Source organism: Ochlerotatus camptorhynchus, unplaced genomic scaffold, assembly GCF_037179485.1.
Source record: "Ochlerotatus camptorhynchus isolate MF236.1 unplaced genomic scaffold, CSIRO-AGI_Acam_v1.1 ptg000313l, whole genome shotgun sequence".
Taxonomy (NCBI): domain Eukaryota; kingdom Metazoa; phylum Arthropoda; class Insecta; order Diptera; family Culicidae; genus Ochlerotatus; species Ochlerotatus camptorhynchus.
In genome coordinates this window covers 2,150,566-2,165,423 of record NW_027040801.1, presented here as the reverse complement: position 1 = coordinate 2,165,423, position 14,858 = coordinate 2,150,566, and the positions used below count along the sequence as shown (strand labels likewise).

At 42.0% G+C, this 14,858-nt stretch overlaps 1 protein-coding gene across 2 annotated transcripts in view; it reads left to right on the top strand.

Annotated features, from left to right (window-relative positions):
• Positions 1-1,217: 1,217 nt before the first annotated feature.
• The window catches only part of mgl (megalin), a 208,828-nt gene continuing 195,187 nt past the window's right edge, over positions 1,218-14,858 (top strand). The window contains exon 1 of one of the 2 annotated variants that reach the window (XM_065229285.1): positions 1,218-1,297. The gene's annotated coding sequence lies outside the window, so the exon portion shown is untranslated. Of the gene's footprint in view, positions 1,298-2,043; positions 2,063-14,858 lie in introns of those variants that run through there. The other variant, XM_065229286.1, reaches the window with a different exon arrangement.

The window sequence follows — 14,858 nt, the reverse complement described above, 5'->3', positions numbered from 1 at the left end:
ATGGTTATGCTCAATCAACTGTTCAGCAGGCAACATACGTCACACTGCAGAATACAGTGTTGCCCACAATACAGTTGCTTAAACTTGCCATAAGATTTTCAATCTCTTAAACAATTAATAACTATTTAATTTGACGTTTGGCTGAAAAGTTGTAACTGATAAAAATTCCCATGAGAATAGCAATGGAACTTGTTAACAGTACAATATGGAAAAAGGCTAGAAGACAATGAACAAAAAGTTTGGTTTTCTTATAGTAATTTCCATATAAACTTCAAATGGTTTGTGCCAAGTCAGTTTCTTATCAGATTAGTTTAAACTTTCGGAGGCTAATCAGGACCCGATTTGAAACCGTTTGAACACTGTGGAGCGAAAATTTCAAAATTTGCATCAGCATTTTAATAGCATATTTACACGAACTAGAACTGTAATTTAACAAATTTCCATAAAAATAATGAAAAGTGCTTATTCCTGTCACCAGGCGCGCATTCGTTTAAGTTGGATTCGTCATAAGCATAGTCAGTGAAGGTGTGGCATAATTTTTCGGGTTACCAAATGTCTTGAGATAGAGTATCGTTTCGAGCAAAAGTTTCTCAAGCGACAAATTATTATTCAAGCCAACGTTCAGCGCAATCCTCCGGCAAACATGACTCATTCCTGGAAACTGGCACACCGCGCATATTCGAGCCTGAAGTCTCGGCTTCACAATATACATAAATCTGGATCACCCCACGAACAACATACAACCGAACCAATCGAAATAGAAAGTTCTGTCACCATCCAGAGCTCGTTTGCAGCCGCGTCGTGGCATTAAGCCGTGTACCATCGTCGTCACCGCCGTCGCAGCGATTCACCGGGGACCGGTTTCCCCCTCTCGCCCGCACTTCTCAATCACACCGTGAAGTCGAAGCGAATCCGCAATCCGCGCTATACTCAAGCTCCCCGAACCGAACCACCAGGAAAGAGGAGACTTTCCCAATCAAGCGACGAACTCCCTGTGTCGGTGTCATCATAAATTCCATGTTTTTAGTGAGACCCTCTCTCGCCACTCGAGTGCGAGAGTGAGATCTCCGCTCGTGTGAGTTACCTAGATAAGATCATTCGCGAATTTCACACCGGGGGGATATGTGGCGTGGGATGGCAATGGAATGGGATGTCGGTCGGGTGGTCCAGCTAGGCGGCTACCTCGATCGATTTCGTTCCAGTAGTTCAGTCGCTCACGAGAGCGTAGCGGAGACGGTTGTGTTTCTTTAGATTTGTATTTTTGTTCACTGTACTTGGAGCGTTGGAGCGTTTAGTGGTATGTTGTGTTGGAGGGTACCTGCACCTACATATAGCGGTTACCTGTGAGTGAGTGCGTGTGTTGGTTAGTTAGTCGGCCAACCCGTCCACCACCCCCTCCTTTAGCGAGTAGGCATTGCGTTCTGATCTTTCTGGGTTGCCGGAAGGGTGGCACCTGGAAGAGTGGTGGAAGAAGAAAGTGCGGTGCATACCAAGTACTAGTACCATTATTGTTATTATTATTATTATTATTATTAATGCGGTGCGTTGCCTGCCAACTACTATCATATCGAACATACACACAGTGAGCAGTGATTACGATCTCAGTGGACGACTCGAATGGACGACGGAAGAGTTGAGTGGCTGTTTTCGTGTCGCGATCATCTTCGTCGCCGTCATCCGGATAGTAATCATTGCATGGATGCTTAACAACATATATTCGAATCGCTCTCTCTCTCTCTCTCTATCTCGGGAAAAGCAGAAGTGATTCGTCTAATTAAGGCAAAGAAGACCAACTATAGGCAAAGTATACACCCCGAAAGAAGGAGTAGGAAAAGATACAAGCAAAAACGCAAAAAGAGCAACGCAAAGAAGGAAGAAGAGAAAAGTAATCACAAAGTGCACTCTCTCGGGCGCGATCGCGTGGAATAAGTAGCGAAAGGAAGAAGAAGAAAACATAAATCGCTGAAAAAAAAAACGCGACAAATCGTAGAAGAAGAAGAAGTCTCAGGTGTGTGCGACGCGTTTAGCTTTACTCTCGCCGCAGATAGCCCGATAAATAAGTGTATGTGTGCTCGCTGTACGTGTGCTTATCCGTAATCACCCGAGTGGAAAACAAATAAGAGAAGAATAGAGTCTAGGAGATGTTGGATAAATTCTGCTGAAAGTCGTCGTAGTCGTGATCGTCTTCATCTTCATCGTCGTTGTCGTCGTTGGCGTGTCGAAGAAGCGAACAAGCAAAGTGTGAAATTTGTTCCAACCTTAAGCCTGCTGCCGCTGCTGCCTTGCCTTGCCTTGCGCCGGTCGCCCCGGATCTTCAATTAACGGATCTCGGAGTCTTCTTCTGACGGGGGGACTTGAGCTGTGGTGAGTGGCATATACCTACCTATATACATACATCTCGTCTCGATTGGACACATACGACAGAGTTCCCCATCCACCACCATGTGTATTGTGAATCGTTTTGAATAGCATCATCTATAGCAGCAGTAGCACAGGTCGTCGGTCTTGTCGTCGGTCCGTCGATTGGGGAAAGCGCACAAGAAGACTCGGGGAAGGAGGTTTAATTTTCTTCAATTGCTTATTACGTATTGTTGTTGGCTGGTATAATGGGGAAGTGCTGTTTTTGGGTATTTTTCATTAACTCATCTGACACACGTTGTTGTGTGTACGGCAGGGCAAAAGGTCATGACTTGATCTTTTCTGCGTTTTTTTTCTCTTCTTTTGTGGGAGAAGTACGTCGTGTGATGACCGCGGGCACTTTTTTCACTGCATGCACCGGATTGGGTATAGTGGTCCGTGGAAGCTGTGGACTTGGAGAGAATGAAATTTTACAGTTTGTTGACAGGTGCAGGCCAATTAAGGGCACACAAATTGAGGGATGTTTTCCGTGTACATTTCGGAGCAACGAACGCAGCAGCCAACGGGTCGTAAACCGTTATGCTAAGAGCTATTCGTATGTTTAAATATTTGTCTTTCCTGCAGTAGGAGCATGCAACGTCTTTCGAGTGATTCCAGGTAATACAAACTGGATGAAATTAACTTGACACACATTTTTTAAATTCTGCTCTGTTGAAAGCAGGTAATTAACGGCTGAACATGAATTTGACTGCTTAAAAGTTTATTTTTTAGGAATTCAAAAAGTTACAACTTAACAAAGGTCCACAAACATATTCAGATAACCAACGCTTAAGGGAAAAGTCACTTAAAATATTAAAATCCTGATATCTCAGGTAACCTTCGATGAATGATTTTGATTTTTAATTTTCTTTTAGAAGCTTATTTTAGACGTTTCATCGAGAAACTTTGAAGATGGCGAGGTCGTGAATCGATGCCACACTCCATTTTACAACACAACATGGGTACTTCCGGTGTCCGTAAAAGTTACAGATATCATATATCCGGAGTGGTATGAGATTTGTAAGTAATTGCTTATGCAAACAAACATGTCAATCTCCGATTTCTCCCAAACAAACTATACCAAAAGATAGAGGAATTATTCCGCTACCAAATTGTGTAATCGGTTTTCGAAATTGAGCTCTTATTCGCAAGAAATCGGTGATTTAAATGTTTGTTTACAAAAGCAATTACGCCAAAATCTCGAATCAGTCCGGATATGGGTATGTATGAAACGGAGGTTACGCTTAGAGGCTGAAAATCGATACTCAACGCCATTTTAGAATTCAGATTCAGGCTTCAGATAGCCTATATTCAGTAGGGATGCCAGATTATTTTTTTGAAAGTGCGACGGAAGAGACTGAGATTTACGCATAAAACCAGGTGTGTATAATAAATAAATAGTTCAAAAATTTGACTAAAAGCTCTTGTTCTACGATATTTTTGTCAATTTTTAAATGTCCATAATTTAAAAAAAAAACATTTTTCATGAACTCTTCCTAAACAAAACATCGGATAAGGATATAATGAGATACTTAGCTTTCTAATTGCTTTTGAATGTGTATATTTTTTCCCAGGAGAACATGATTTTTCTCTACAAATTCGATCAGAAATGACGTTTCATTTTTTTGAAAAATTTCAAAGACGCCATTTTGAAAATGTTACAAGATCTAAAATGGCCGAATTTTATCAAAAATCTGAAAAATTGCCCATAGCAAACAATTATGCAAAGTTTCATGCAAATCGGAGAAGGTTGGGTTTTTTTTCCGATTCGTCATTTGGCGTGAAACTGCTAGCATGCTGGCTGTCGCTTTTGCTTATTGAATAGAAGATCGTCGGTGTAGTATAAAGGTGCGATGAGCAAATAGAATAAATAAATAAAATAAAAAAAGAAAATAATAATTGTGTTTTAATATCCATAATAGAAAATACGAAACTATTAACGAAGTCATTTCCCTATTGACCAACTGGTAACCGCCATTACTAATTATAATAATAATAATAGTAATAAGAATATTTGAACTTCCCTAGTGAGATTTAATTCCCCTTCGCAATCTCTGATTGGTTGAAGTGTAAAAGCCTTCAGTTATTTAAAAAGGGTGTACTGTCCATGTGGTTTTTTTTTTTAATTCTTTATTTAAGAGATTTTTAGCCTTAGGCTAGTTCATCTCTAACTGTCCATGTGGGCCATTCTCCATTCTGACGCTGAAAAGGTACACACTTAAAAAAATCATGTAAATTTAGGTGCTCTGAGACTGACATATACGAGCGTCAATTTTGACATAAAATTGTGTCATAACAGACGCGAAATTCAACTCAATCAAATTTAGTTTTCGTCGAGAAACAAACTTTTCAGTCTCAGAGCACTTAAATTTACATGAAATATTTGTTTACGTCTGATCCTTTATGTCAAAGAAGCATTCCGTCACGTGTAAAATTAGTTATTTCTAAGTGTGTAGCATCTACTTCGAAAGCAGGAATAACTTCCAACCGACCGAACGACGGTACCAAGGCAACCCGGCTGAACCAGCCACTGCAGCAAACCGACCGAACAACGAGCAAGCGAGTCCTCTCCTTGTGAGAGTCCCCAAGCGAGCCCTCTGTCGTTCGACGGTAACCAAGGCAACCACCGAGTACCGATCAGCAAACACCAGCAGCCTACTACGATCGCTACACCCAGCTACGACAGTCAGTTTAAGGCGTGTTGATCGGAAATCCATATCAAATCCTTCTCAAGAGTAGTTGTTGTCGTCGTTGGTGAGGTCTCCGCCGGGATCGAAATCTAGTAACAGCAAGTTGAACGGGAACTTGATCGTTATTGGCCTAGTGGCGACCGATTTTGCTTACTGAGCAGAACATTATGAGTTCAATCTCGAGCTCCTTCACATTATTGAGTTTAAGTGTAAATCGGATTTATTCTTAATATGGGATAAAGCGCATTGAATTCGGCTGAAGGAACGAGTCCGTAAAAGAAATAATATTCAACATTTAGGAAAGACGTGTTGATCGGAAATCTATAACACATCCTTCTCAAGAGTAGTTTTAACCACTGTCGGTGAGGTCGCCGTCAGGATCGAAATCTAGTAACAGCAAGTTGAACAGGAATTTGGTTGTAATTGTTTTGTGAAATGAGGAGCTTGGTGGCCTGGCGGCAACCGATTTTGCTTACTAAGCTTCTGCTGGGTTCAATCCCAAGCTCCTTCATTATAGAGTTATACTTTAAATCGGCTTTCTTTCATAATATGATTTAAAGCGTTATCAAATTCGGCTGGAGGGACAGGTATGTAAAATAAGTAATATTTGAGTTTTAGGAAATGACGGAAATCCATATCAAATCCTTCTCAAGAACAGCTGTTGTCGTCGTCGGTGAGGTTGCCGCCGGAATGAAACCTAGTAACAACAAGTTGAACGTATACTTGATCGTAATTGTTTTGTGATATAATAAGCTTGGTAGCCTAGTGGCAACCGTTTTTGCTTACTGAGCAGAAGATCGTGGGTTTAAACCCAAACACCTCCACGCTTTTGAATCGTTAGGGCATCAATTCAGCATATCGTTTACCAAAACGGTGCATCGATTAGTTTGGAACCGAAGAGAGTAACAGAGATGAGCCAAAAAGTTGAGCGCGTTCGGGACCTGCTGGTCTTAGAGCTACCTCTATGGTTGCATCCTCGGGCGGTCAATCATGCTCAAGAGGATTTTTTGTGTTTAAAAGTGACATTTTGTAAACGATTACAGCCCATACCCGACCAGAAGAAAATAGGAAGGATATTGTAACTTGTGTTATTTAATTTCACAGATTTTCGTGTAACAACAGTTGTTACAATTTAGATCCCGGATGTAGTTAAAATAAGAAAAAAATCTACTGCTCGTGTGTTTACAATCTAACTCCCACTGTCTGGCAGTGGCATTTCTTATGAATGCAAGAAGCTTGAACCCGGGAGTTAAAAGGTAACAGCTCTCCCGCAGATCGATACAAATATACACTATTGATAATGTGCTGAAACTTTAAACCAAGCAGTAGCAGCAATACTTGATTGACGCATATTTAGTTAGTTTTAAAATAATTGTCTCAATTCAGATGGATTATACCTATACAGGAACTAAAAGGTAAATGGACTTAGCTGAGCGTTGCAACGCTTTAGCTGGAACAAACGATACCTGATGCAACGAAAAGACCGGGATTTGATAACTGTCACTTAATGCACTTTTCAACGCCACTTTAGTACTTTTAATTAACACTTTTGACGTAGAACTACATGGCTTTTTAGAAATGTCCATTGTCTCAGGAAAGTCCAAACGAACCACGCCCCACAAAATAGGCCAACGTCTGCCAGAATCACGGTAGAGAACTATCTTCTCCTGGATGGACAGTTTCTGCCATCAGTCAGTCGAGTGCCATTTCCTTGAAGCGGATGATCAGCAACCAGCTCGTTGAATATCATCACGACTTTTTTCCGTCCTTGATTTGAAAATGTAATCACACAATCTCAAATGTCATAAGAGCAGGGTTGCCAAACTCATGTGTTACTGAGACTGATAGCTTGATTGCCACACTTCGGCACGTTCAGCACAACGCTTGACCTAGCTTTCGGCACAGATAAAGTACTCGGCACAGTTTGGGATGTGCAGAGTTGAATACCCCTTGATATGTGAAGATAGGTGGCTGTTATATTTATTTCAAAAGAACTCTTTGAAGTTAAATGACTGAGAATTTTAATAAAATTGCGCAACTAAATTACCGCAAATGAACTAAATGTTGAACGCAAAAAAAAAAATCCGGATATATTAAAACCGCTGTCGTTAAGGCATTTTTGAGTAATTTTTTTTTCAATATTTCACTGAATCAAGGTTAGAGTGTATAGAATCACAGTAGGCATTGGTTGTGGGGATAAGTTCATTTGTTTACATCAAGGCTTCACCGGAGCAAGCTCGTCGCGAATCGATCTTGCACGCTCGAAACGAAAAGCCCGGTCTATCCGCTCCTGGCATTTTTCGATCAAATTCCTGGGCAGAAATTTATATCCCGGTTGACTGGAAGAGTTCCCGGAAGAATGTAAAATCAGAAAGAAGTCGAAATTCCCCAAAAAGTTCCTTGTTTGGCAAGCACAATGGTTCCCAAGGAGATGAATACGGCCAATACTCCGAAACTAAGGCGAATTAAGGAATACTGGTCAAGTGTGAGGCACATACTGAAGAAAAAGGGTGGAACTGCAATTGACCTGAAGGATTTCAAGCGAAAATGGAATGTCAACAAGCCAAACAAGTGGGAACAGGGCTTGTGCAATAGATGATGGGCCGTGTACGAAGAAAAGTTCGAGCAATGGCCTAGGAAGGAAGACTGAAACAATGGTCTTACAAAAATAAAACGAATTTTTCAACCCCAAAAAGATTTTCGTGTCCGGATTTTTTCATGTTCAACCTTTAGAAAATAGTATGCTTTTTTTACAGGATTTGTTAACGTATGATTACTAATATCATCGAAATGTGCCGCCCTGGGATAATGTCTCAGTGGATTTGTTTTCGGAGCTGTCTCCGAAAACTAGCATAGAATTTTCATTGTTGGAGATGCTTAACGTCAATGTCAGACTTAAAGTAGACATTTTATATGATAAATGAGGACATGAAAGTATCGAGTCAATAGTTTCGTTTTAGTACGGCCATGTAAAATTGATATAGAAGGTTGAAAGAGAGCAAAGGACCATTTTTAGGAAGGTACGAATCGGGTCGAGCATCCCCATTTACCAAACTCATCCGTTGATGAGAGATGGTGGGGTGATCGCCGATTCGCTCAGGTACCTACGATGTGCGGAAACAGTTCTATCTATCTATTGTCCCTACCACTGTGTAACGCTTAAACTTCACGCATGCAGTTAAAGCGGCATAGAATGTTAACTTAGTAATTTAGTTTTGGTACCTGGAAAATCCAGGAAAATTTGGGAATTTTGTATGAACTTTCGAGTTTGCACCAGGCATGGCAAATCATGTACATTCATTTCGTGCATTCTTTTACATTAATTTGCCTCTAACTGTTTTACCAAAATGATTTACCATGCCTGGTTACCAGCTCTGTGCTCTGCTGTCCGAAGAAGCTGTGTCCACTCTACTCGATCCATGGCCACACGTCGCCAGCCTCGTAGTCTCCGAAGGGTCCGCAGGTCGCCTTGTACTTGGTCGATCCACTTTGCCCGCTGCGCGCCTCTTCTTCTTGTTCCTGTTGGGTTGCTTTCGAGACCATTTTCATAGGGTTGTCGGCCGGCATTCTTTTGCAGTGTGGACGATGGATGGTTCTCCCAGTAGCTGGTGCAATTTGTGGTTCATTCGCCTCTTCCACGTTCCGTCACCGTAGATGGTACGCAACACCTTCCGTTCGAAAACACCAAGGGCGCGTTGGTCCTCCACGAGCATAAATAGTCCAGGTCTCGTGACCGTAGAGGACCACCGGTCTGATCAGCGTCTTGTAGATAGTCAACTTCGTGCGGTGGCAAAGTTTATTCGACCGCAGCGTTCTCTGTAGAGTCTAAAGTAGGCACGATTCGCTGCTATAAGGCGTCTTTGAATTTCTCTGCTGGTATCATTTTTGGTGGTCAGCAGTGAGATCTAATACACGAACTCGTCGACCACCGCGACTTCGTCACCGTCAATCTAAACTAGGGGTGGGAGGCTAGCATTGTCTTCCCTAGAACCTCTTCCTCTCATGTATTTCGTCTTCGATGCGTTGATGGCAAGTCCAACCCGTCTAGCTTTAGCCTTCAGTCTGATGTACGTTTCCGCCATCGTCTCAAAGTTCCGTGCCATTTTCAACACATTTCCGGAACCGAAAGCCCGATTCATGCTTGACTTTTGAATTCACTGTTGGATATAATAGTGTTCTGTGGAAGGTTTGTATTTTTTCATTGGACGCCAAACTTTTGTTCTGAAGATTTATTCCTTGATCCGAATGTACGGTACGAGATGTGCATGTTTCATCTATTTATTGGATTCTGTGTTTAAATCTTCGATTTAAACAGGCCCGATGTTTTCTGAATCATCTTGACCCTTAAATGCTGCACAGTAGGCCTGGCCGTTTTGGTATATCAATTAGACAAGAAAAAGATGGAGGTATATAAATCATTTTCCAGAATGCTTTCAAGAGTTGGCTGTGTTGGTGTTTGATAAGAGATTTATTCCCTGATCCGATCAATTAAATTTTGTAACATTCAATTTTTGTTCTCTTACAAAGCGAAAGTTCGCCATTCGCAACCAACTTCAAATAGGTTGATGCGTTGTTTTGTAACGATGGACCGCTGATTAGTTAACGAAAACAATGCCAAATAAAGTGCCAAATTTGGACGCTGGCTCGGTTGGGCAACAAACACAGTCGCGTGCGGTCGCGGAAAGCCTCGGCCACTTTCTTCAAAGTGCACATTCACATCCTATACCTATCTACAGTCAGTGTGCACACAAGCGCGCTTACAAGTGTGATGATGGTGAGACACTTATCGTAGAAACGGGAAGGCGACCAGTTTTCACTTCCCAGTAAAATGAAACCATTCATCGTTGTCAGCAGCAGTGGCAGAGCCGGCGGCGGGGTTCGAATCGAGTCCGGTTCGCTTGGTGGTCAATGGTTGGATGTTACGGGGCGTCGTCAACACCGCACGACACACGCACATAGGAGGAACGACCAGAGGAAGTCGGTTCAGAGAAAAAGAAAGGCAAAGCGCAAAATTTCTAATTCTCCAATTTTAGTACCTACAGCAGAGTGTGGAGTACCTACGTGTTTGTAGTGCAGAAAGGGACAGTTACTCCACCCCCCGTCTAAGCATCGCTTTTGAAAGATTGCTCTTGAATAATCATTTTTATGCTAATTTGACAGGTTTTTTTTTGTTTTTATTTAACCCAAATTCTGGATTTTCTTTTAATGGACTTTCCGACTCGTTTTCTTGCTCCTTTCTTTCTGTTGTGCAGTCGATGTCGATGAACTTCTTAAGATCAAGCATTCGGCAAAACAGAAAAGACTCCGATCAGAGAAACAACTCATTTCCGTCGTTTCTTTTTCCGCTGACGGTGTGTGCGGTAAAATGGTAAACCAGAGTTGTTTGTCAATTTCGGACGTTTTTGGCTTCAGCAAAGAAAACCGGATGGATCTCAGATGATAGTTCGCTGAAGCCTGAAGCTGCGAGAGGCAGTGGGACAGAGCGATAGAGGAGAAAGATGTGACGTGGTGGTCTCTTCGTATGCTAACGCCGCACACTGGGGCAGAATGGACAAAATCTCAAGTTTTTTTTCTAGGAATTTCAATTAAACTCGATTTTCAACAGAAACTAAGATCAATTACTAAGACCAAATCCGATTAAAATTAGAAGTAATAGGGGAAATGGCTCTTATGTTGGCCTATTGATCTAAGATCGGGCCCATCGCTAAAAATCTGCTATTTATCAATTTTATCTAGATGAACGCGTCTTTGGGACGGTACTAATGGATATTTTTGGTCGCTATTGAAAATTTAGTCGATTGCTGAATTTATGTATGGGCCCAAATTAGGGAGATTTAGGCCGACACTACATCTATTTACCCTATATGTGTACTCATTATATTTTTGATTATCTTGTGAATAAAACATCCTTCAGACCGTTTCTCCAAACTGTTTAACAGTATTTCATGCATATTAACGGGGTTCATTTTTAATTTGCTTTTCTAGTAACCTTATCAGCATCAGAAATCCATGGTTCTGGTAGCCTTATTTGCTGTTTTGTTTTAATTCTACGTTCCGTTTCGCAATGTTCCAATTCGCTTGAGCAATTTTTAGTTTGCACGGCGTGCAAATTAGCGGGGTTCAAATTAAAAAGTGTTCAGATTAAAAACGGTCAGATTACCGGGGGTCCACGGTATTCTAATTAACATTAGGGCATCTTAAGCTGTGGTCTAATCTAGATCCAAATTTATGTCACATTTGAACCAGCTAAAATGTAATAGATCAAGGCAAAACAGATCAAACAGTGTGCGTAAGCACCCGTTGATCCGTTTTTGGTCGTTCTATTTCAAACGTCAAACAAAAACCAATATTTCCGGGCTTGACCTTATCAGCTTCGATTTGCTATCGTTAGCCAGGTATCGATCAAGCTCGTTGATTTGTTGAAAAAGGACCTGGGTATCTCCACCGCGAATTCCACTGAACATGGTTCACTGTGTCGGAGAAACTGCTCAAATATCATCCCGGGGGAGAATCTTATTCCACTGGTTAGTGGGTTTGCCTGCAATGGATCATTTTAGATGGCTGAGTTTTGAACCCACCACAGCTTTCATTTGGCGCTACTGTATACGGACGAACCAATGTAAAATACTGTGGTAGCCACAGTACGGTGCTGTCAAAACCTCAGCATCTTCAATGATCCATTCCAGGATTGTGGCATAGCTCAGCTCTTGATGCAATGTTGTTTTTTTTTTTTTTTTTTTTTTATAATTACTTTATTTGTACAGGCTCAATCGAATAAACTTTACAGAGCCGAGTTATCCTTTGCGTTATACATTATTACTGTCTTAAATTTAAAGTTAAAGAAACTGGACCGAGTACTCGCGGTTGTCTCGAGGTTAGTGGAGATTTACAATTTTTTGGATGGGAAAAGGGAAGAAGGAGGTTTGAAATGTGGTTTACGATACAACTATTTAATTAATCCTAAAGCATGAAATTATTTCTATTCATCTTGAAAACAAACATTGAAAAAAAAAACCCACACGTACAAAATACAAACTAAGCACAAGGTTAATCAAACTTACAATCTAAGGTTAATATCCTTAAAGTAAACATATATGAGTTTCATAAACTCCAGATCGCGTCTAGCCAAAATATCCCGAACTGGAACATTAGGTTGTCTACCTCGAGCCCGAAGGGAATCATAAAAATGTGATCTGACTCCACGATACTCCGCACAAGACCAAAGGATGTGATCAGCGTCCTGGTAACCTTGTCCACATTCACAGAGATTGCTGTCTCCCAACCCCACACGGAACAAGTGAGCGTTTAGACAATAGTGATTGGACATGAGACGAGACATCACGCGTATGAAGTCTCGACTCAAGTCCAACCCTTTGAACCATGCAAACTTCGACACCTTAGGGATAATTGAATGTAGCCATCGTCCCAAGCTCCCTTCACTCCATTGATGTTGCCAGCTAACGAGCGACTGCTGACGATAAATAGAGAAAAATTCACTATAGGCGATCTGTCGATCATAAATGTCGCCTTCCATAGCGCCCACCTTCGCAAGTGAATCCGCCTTCTCATTGCCCAAAATTGAGCAATGCGAAGGGACCCACGCGAAGGTGATGATGAAAGAGCGCACGGATAAAGTACTAAGCAGTTCTCGTATTTTCAAGAGAAAATACGAGAAGTGCTTTACCGGCCTAATGGAACGGATAGCCTCGACAGAACTGAGACTATCCGTAAAAATAAAGTAGTGGTCTGGAAGAAGTGAAGCAATAGTTTCCAAAGTGTAGTGAATTGCTGCCAGTTCAGCCACATACACAGAACAAGGAGCTTCAAGTTTTCGAGAGGCGCTATGAAATTCATTAAATACACCAAAACCAGCGGACTCCTCTATTAGAGATCCATCTGTGAAAAACGTTCTTGCAGAATCAACATGGCCAAACTTTGCAGCGTATAATGACGGAGCAATCATAGGACGATGATGCTCTGGAATTCCGCGGATTTCCTGCGTCATAGATAAATCAAAATTCACTGAATTGCCGAAATCGGAGAAGACTACACGATTGGGAATATTTCTTGAAGGGCTGACATCCTGTGTTAAATAAAGGTAGTACAAAGTCATAAAACATGTTTGAGGATTTAGCTCCAGAAGCTTCTCAAAGTTTTCGATCACCAGTGGGTTCATTACTTCGCAACGGGTGAGGAGCCTCAGAGATAACTCTGAAAATCGGACGGATAGTGGCAACATGCCCGCCAGCACTTCGAGACTCATAGTATGAGTCGAGTGCATGCATCCTAACGCGATACGAAGACAACGATACTGGATCCGCTTGATGATGTGCGTTTTAGCTGCCGACTGGAAGCAAAAACTACCGTACTCTAAAACCGATAAAATCGTTGTCCGGTACAACGTCAGAAGATCTTGTGGATGGGCTCCCCACCACGTTCCGGTAATTGATCGAAGGAAATTGATCCTTAGTTGGCATTTTCGTCTCAGATACTCAATGTGGGATCTCCAGGTGCATTTGGAATCGAACCAGACCCCGAGATATTTAAAGGACATGGAATGAGTGATCGGTTTACCCAAAAGTTGAAGCTTCGGTTGTGTTGGGCTATGCTTCCTAGAAAAAACGACCAACTCAGTTTTCTCCGTGGAGAATTCGATACCTAGCTGAATAGCCCAAGTAGACAAATTGTCCAAGGTATCCTGTAAGGGTCCTTGCAGGTCAACCTCTTTTGGCCCTGTGATAGACACTACGCCGTCATCTGCAAGTTGTCTCAACGTGCAATTGTCACTAAGACAGACATCAATTTCTCTAACGTAGAAATTGTACAAAAGGGGGCTTAAACATGAGCCTTGGGGGAGACCCATGTAGCTAAATCGAAAAGCTGTAGAGTTTCCATGAGAAAAGCTCATATGTTTTTCTGACAGCAAATTGTACAAAAAATTATTCATTAATGGAGACAATCCACAAGCGTGGAGTTTCTCTGAAAGAACTTCAACGGATACTGAATCAAAAGCCCCCTTGATATCCAAGAACACAGAAGCCATTTGCTCTTTCTTAGCAAAAGCTAACTGAATTTCCGAGGAAAGCAACGCGAGACAGTCGTTCGTTCCCTTACCCCTACGGAAACCAAATTGAGTATCTGAAAGAAGGTGGTTCGTCTCAACCCATTTGTCGAGGCGAAAAAGGATCATTTTCTCCATCAATTTCCGAATACACGACAGCATCGCGATGGGCCGATACGAATTGTGATCCGACGCGGGTTTATCAGGCTTTTTAATGGCTATCACCCTCACTCGTCTCCAATCGTCGGGAACAATATTGAGCTCCAAGAACTGATTGTACAAGTTCAACATGCGCCTCTTAGCGACGTCTGAGAGGTTTTTCAGCAAGTTGAACTTGATTCTATCAGATCCCGGGGCAGAATTGCCACACGAAAGGAGAGCGAGTGAAAGTTCGACCATTGAAAAAGGCTGACTGATTTCGTCTACCGAATTCGCGGTTTCGTGAGGAATCAACTGCGACGGCACGGAATCTGGACACACTTTTCGCGCGAATTTAAGAATCCATTGATCCGAGCATTCCTCGCTTTCGTTGTTAGTAGACCGGTTACGCATTCTTCGCGCCGTACTCCAAAGCGTATTCATAGACGTTTCGCGCGACAATCCGTCTACAAACTGCCGCCAGTAGCCCCGTTTTTCGGCCTTGATGAGGCTCTTGAGTTCGCGTTCAAGAGATGTGTATGCGTCGAAATGCTCGCGTGTTCCGCGTTTCC